The sequence below is a fragment of the Pelobates fuscus genome, chromosome 7 (genome assembly GCF_036172605.1).
Source record: "Pelobates fuscus isolate aPelFus1 chromosome 7, aPelFus1.pri, whole genome shotgun sequence".
Lineage (NCBI taxonomy): Eukaryota > Metazoa > Chordata > Amphibia > Anura > Pelobatidae > Pelobates > Pelobates fuscus.
In genome coordinates, this window is record NC_086323.1 from 14,988,009 (window position 1) to 14,993,008 (window position 5,000).

Below are 5,000 nucleotides of genomic sequence, written 5' to 3' on the forward strand. Positions count from 1 at the left end.
GGCCTAGTTTACACTGGCTGTGCTAAACTTGTACAAAAGTAGAAGAAACTTCTTAAACAGAGATCCAAGAGGTTCTAAGCACCAAGCTGTTGCGAAAAAAAGAAAAAGTTTTGGTTCCCTATTTATGATGTCAGCATCTTTGACTGCGGGCAAAGCATGCTTCAGGCTCTGGCATTCTTGACAGCTGCAGGGCTCTGCCGAGAGACCAAGCATGCATTTAGGGGCGTGTCAGCAGTGGGCATGCCTCATTTGAATACCCATGTTGCACTGCAAGCAGCTGTGCTCCTCTTCCCTTTGCTGTTAATATGATACAAGCTTAAAAAAAAACAGATATTTTTTCTTTTTTTACATATTTAGTGGGGTCATTAATATTTATGGCAGATTCTCCAAGTTACAGCTTAATGTAGGGTTGCTCACCATACGTGTAAAAGGCAGGTTCCGCACCTTGCCTGCTGTCAGATGGATGGATTTTATACTCTGGTTTCTCTTCAGATCGACTAAATCTTTCGCCTTTTACTAAAGATTTCCGTGGAGAGGAACGACCATGAGTTTCACTCAATTTTTTCAGGCCCAGTTTACACTGGCTGTGCTAAACTTGTACAAAAGTAGAAGAAACTTCTTAAACAGAGATCCAAGAGGTTCTAAGCACCAAGCTGTTGCGAAAAAAAGAAAAAGTTTTGGCTCCCTATTTATGATGTCAGCATCTTTGACTGCGGGCAAAGCATGCCTCAGGCTCTGGCATTCTTGACAGCTGCAGGGCTCTGCCGAGAGACCAAGCATGCATTTAGGGGTGTGTCAGCAGTGGGCATGCCTCATTTGAATACCCATGTTGCACTGCAAGCAGCTGTGCTCCTCTTCCCTTTGCTGTTAATATGATACAAGCGTAAAAAAACACCAGATATTTTGTCTTTTTTTACATATTTAGTGGGGTCATTAATATTTATGGCAGATTCTCCAAGTTACAGTTTAATGTAGGGTTGCTCACCATACGTGTAAAAGGCAGGTTCCGCACCTTGCCTGCTGTCAGATGGATGGACTTTATACTCTGGTTTCTCTTCAGATCGAATAAATCTTTCGCCTTTTACTAAAGATTTCCGTGGAGAGGAACGACCATGAGTTTCACTCAATTTTTTCAGGCCCAGTTTACACTGGCTGTGCTAAACTTGTACAAAAGTAGAAGAAACTTCTTAAACAGAGATCCAAGAGGTTCTAAGCACCAAGCTGTTGCGAAAAAAAGAAAAAGTTTTGGTTCCCTATTTATGATGTCAGCATCTTTGACTGCGGGCAAAGCATGCCTCAGGCTCTGGCATTCTTGACAGCTGCAGGGCTCTGCCGAAAGACCAAGCATGCATTTAGGGGCGTGTCAGCAGTGGGCATGCCTCATTTGAATACCCATGTTGCACTGCAAGCAGCTGTGCTCCTCTTCCCTTTGCTGTTAATATGATACAAGCGTAAAAAAACACCAGATATTTTGTCTTTTTTTACATATTTAGTGGGGTCATTAATATTTATGGCAGATTCTCCAAGTTACAGCTTAATGTAGGGTTGCTCACCATACGTGTAAAAGGCAGGTTCCGCACCTTGCCTGCTGTCAGATGGATGGACTTTATGCTCTGGTTTCTCTTCAGATCGAATAAATATTTCGCCTTTTACTAAAGATTTCCGTGGAGAGGAACGACCACGAGTTTCACTCAATTTTTTCAGGCCCAGTTTACACTGGCTGTGCTAAACTTGTACAAAAGTAGAAGAAACGTCTTAAACAGAGATCCAAGAGGTTCTAAGCACCAAGCTGTTGCGAAAAAAAGAAAAAGTTTTGGTTCCCTATTTATGATGTCAGCATCTTTGACTGCGGGCAAAGCATGCCTCAGGCTCTGGCATTCTTGACAGCTGCGGGGCTCTGCCAAGAGACCAAGCATGCATTTAGGGGCGTGTCAGCAGTGGGCATGCCTCATTTGAATACCCATGTTGCACTGCAAGCAGCTGTGCTCCTCTTCCCTTTGCTGTTAACATGATACAAGCTAAAAAAAAAAAAAAAAAGATATTTTTTTCTTTTTTTACATATTTAGTGGGGTCATTAATATTTATGGCAGATTCTCCAAGTTACAGCTTAATGTAGGGTTGCTCACCATACGTGTAAAAGGCAGGTTCCGCACCTTGCCTGCTGTCAGATGGATGGATTTTATACTCTGGTTTCTCTTCAGATCGAATAAATCTTTCGTCTTTTACTAAAGATTTCCGTGGAGAGAAACGACCATGAGTTTCACTCAATTTTTTCAGGCCCAGTTTACACTGGCTGTGCTAAACTTGTACAAAAGTAGAAGAAACTTCTTAAACAGAGATCCAAGAGGTTCTAAGCACCAAGCTGTTGCGAAAAAAAGAAAACGTTTTGGTTCCCTATTTATGATGTCAGCATCTTTGACTGCGGGCAAAGCATGCCTCAGGCTCTGGCATTCTTGACAGCTGCAGGGCTCTGCCGAGAGACCAAGCATGCATTTAGGGGTGTGTCAGCAGTGGGCATGCCTCATTTGAATACCCATGTTGCACTGCAAGCAGCTGTGCTCCTCTTCCCTTTGCTGTTAATATGATACAAGCGTAAAAAAACACCAGATATTTTGTCTTTTTTTACATATTTAGTGGGGTCATTAATATTTATGGCAGATTCTCCAAGTTACAGCTTAATGTAGGGTTGCTCACCATACGTGTAAAAGGCAGGTTCCGCACCTTGCCTGCTGTCAGATGGATGGATTTTATACTCTGGTTTCTCTTCAGATCGAATAAATCTTTCGTCTTTTACTAAAGATTTCCGTGGAGAGGAACGACCATGAGTTTCACTCAATTTTTTCAGGCCCAGTTTACACTGGCTGTGCTAAACTTGTACAAAAGTAGAAGAAACTTCTTAAACAGAGATCCAAGAGGTTCTAAGCACCAAGCTGTTGCGAAAAAAAGAAAAAGTTTTGGTTCCCTATTTATGATGTCAGCATCTTTGACTGCGGGCAAAGCATGCCTCAGGCTCTGGCATTCTTGACAGCTGCAGGGCTCTGCCGAGAGACCAAGCATGCATTTAGGGGTGTGTCAGCAGTGGGCATGCCTCATTTGAATACCCATGTTGCACTGCAAGCAGCTGTGCTCCTCTTCCCTTTGCTGTTAATATGATACAAGCGTAAAAAATCACCAGATATTTTGTCTTTTTTTACATATTTAGTGGGGTCATTAATATTTATGGCAGATTCTCCAAGTTACAGCTTAATGTAGGGTTGCTCACCATACGTGTAAAAGGCAGGTTCCGCACCTTGCCTGCTGTCAGATGGATGGATTTTATACTCTGGTTTCACTTCAGATCGAATAAATCTTTCGCCTTTTACTAAAGATTTCCGTGGAGAGGAACGACCACGAGTTTCACTCAATTTTTTCAGGCCCAGTTTACACTGGCTGTGCTAAACTTGTACAAAAGTAGAAGAAACGTATTAAACAGAGATCCAAGAGGTTCTAAGCACCAAGCTGTTGCGAAAAAAAGAAAAAGTTTTGGTTCCCTATTTATGATGTCAGCATCTTTGACTGCGGGCAAAGCATGCCTCAGGCTCTGGCATTCTTGACAGCTGCAGGGCTCTGCCGAGAGACCAAGCATGCATTTAGGGGCGTGTCAGCAGTGGGCATGCCTCATTTGAATACCCATGTTGCACTGCAAGCAGCTGTGCTCCTCTTCCCTTTGCTGTTAATATGATACAAGCGTAAAAAAACACCAGATATTTTGTCTTTTTTTACATATTTAGTGGGGTCATTAATATTTATGGCAGATTCTCCAAGTTACAGCTTAATGTAGGGTTGCTCACCATACGTGTAAAAGGCAGGTTCCGCACCTTGCCTGCTGTCAGATGGATGGACTTTATACTCTGGTTTCTCTTCAGATCGAATAAATATTTCGCCTTTTACTAAAGATTTCCGTGGAGAGGAACGACCACGAGTTTCACTCAATTTTTTCAGGCCCAGTTTACACTGGCTGTGCTAAACTTGTACAAAAGTAGAAGAAACGTCTTAAACAGAGATCCAAGAGGTTCTAAGCACCAAGCTGTTGCGAAAAAAAGAAAAAGTTTTGGTTCCCTATTTATGATGTCAGCATCTTTGACTGCGGGCAAAGCATGCCTCAGGCTCTGGCATTCTTGACAGCTGCGGGGCTCTGCCAAGAGACCAAGCATGCATTTAGGGGCGTGTCAGCAGTGGGCATGCCTCATTTGAATACCCATGTTGCACTGCAAGCAGCTGTGCTCCTCTTCCCTTTGCTGTTAACATGATACAAGCTAAAAAAAAAAAAAAAAAGATATTTTTTTCTTTTTTTACATATTTAGTGGGGTCATTAATATTTATGGCAGATTCTCCAAGTTACAGCTTAATGTAGGGTTGCTCACCATACGTGTAAAAGGCAGGTTCCGCACCTTGCCTGCTGTCAGATGGATGGATTTTATACTCTGGTTTCTCTTCAGATCGAATAAATCTTTCGTCTTTTACTAAAGATTTCCGTGGAGAGAAACGACCATGAGTTTCACTCAATTTTTTCAGGCCCAGTTTACACTGGCTGTGCTAAACTTGTACAAAAGTAGAAGAAACTTCTTAAACAGAGATCCAAGAGGTTCTAAGCACCAAGCTGTTGCGAAAAAAAGAAAACGTTTTGGTTCCCTATTTATGATGTCAGCATCTTTGACTGCGGGCAAAGCATGCCTCAGGCTCTGGCATTCTTGACAGCTGCAGGGCTCTGCCGAGAGACCAAGCATGCATTTAGGGGTGTGTCAGCAGTGGGCATGCCTCATTTGAATACCCATGTTGCACTGCAAGCAGCTGTGCTCCTCTTCCCTTTGCTGTTAATATGATACAAGCGTAAAAAAACACCAGATATTTTGTCTTTTTTTACATATTTAGTGGGGTCATTAATATTTATGGCAGATTCTCCAAGTTACAGCTTAATGTAGGGTTGCTCACCATACGTGTAAAAGGCAGGTTCCGCACCT

At 42.5% G+C, this 5,000-nt stretch overlaps 9 non-coding genes across 9 annotated transcripts in view; all 9 read left to right on the top strand.

The window, feature by feature from the left end:
- Nucleotides 1-19, top strand: part of LOC134569594 (U5 spliceosomal RNA) — a 114-nt gene extending 95 nt beyond the window's left edge. The window contains exon 1 of the small nuclear RNA XR_010084269.1: nucleotides 1-19. This exon is cut by the window's left edge and continues 95 nt beyond it. This is a non-coding gene — a small nuclear RNA (U5 spliceosomal RNA).
- Nucleotides 20-472: 453 nt separating this feature from the next.
- On the top strand, nucleotides 473-586 carry LOC134569602 (U5 spliceosomal RNA). Its single transcript, XR_010084276.1, has one exon. It is a non-coding gene; the product is annotated as a U5 spliceosomal RNA (small nuclear RNA).
- Nucleotides 587-1,040: 454 nt separating this feature from the next.
- LOC134569769 (U5 spliceosomal RNA) lies at nucleotides 1,041-1,154 on the top strand. Its single transcript, XR_010084436.1, has one exon. It is a non-coding gene; the product is annotated as a U5 spliceosomal RNA (small nuclear RNA).
- A 454-nt stretch (nucleotides 1,155-1,608) lies between these two features.
- Nucleotides 1,609-1,722, top strand: LOC134569874 (U5 spliceosomal RNA). Its single transcript, XR_010084538.1, has one exon. It is a non-coding gene; the product is annotated as a U5 spliceosomal RNA (small nuclear RNA).
- Nucleotides 1,723-2,181: 459 nt separating this feature from the next.
- Nucleotides 2,182-2,295, top strand: LOC134569636 (U5 spliceosomal RNA). Its single transcript, XR_010084308.1, has one exon. It is a non-coding gene; the product is annotated as a U5 spliceosomal RNA (small nuclear RNA).
- Nucleotides 2,296-2,749: 454 nt separating this feature from the next.
- On the top strand, nucleotides 2,750-2,863 carry LOC134569651 (U5 spliceosomal RNA). Its single transcript, XR_010084322.1, has one exon. It is a non-coding gene; the product is annotated as a U5 spliceosomal RNA (small nuclear RNA).
- Nucleotides 2,864-3,317: 454 nt separating this feature from the next.
- LOC134569654 (U5 spliceosomal RNA) lies at nucleotides 3,318-3,431 on the top strand. Its single transcript, XR_010084324.1, has one exon. It is a non-coding gene; the product is annotated as a U5 spliceosomal RNA (small nuclear RNA).
- Nucleotides 3,432-3,885: 454 nt separating this feature from the next.
- On the top strand, nucleotides 3,886-3,999 carry LOC134569816 (U5 spliceosomal RNA). Its single transcript, XR_010084483.1, has one exon. It is a non-coding gene; the product is annotated as a U5 spliceosomal RNA (small nuclear RNA).
- Nucleotides 4,000-4,458: 459 nt separating this feature from the next.
- On the top strand, nucleotides 4,459-4,572 carry LOC134569637 (U5 spliceosomal RNA). Its single transcript, XR_010084309.1, has one exon. It is a non-coding gene; the product is annotated as a U5 spliceosomal RNA (small nuclear RNA).
- Nucleotides 4,573-5,000: the final 428 nt, after the last annotated feature.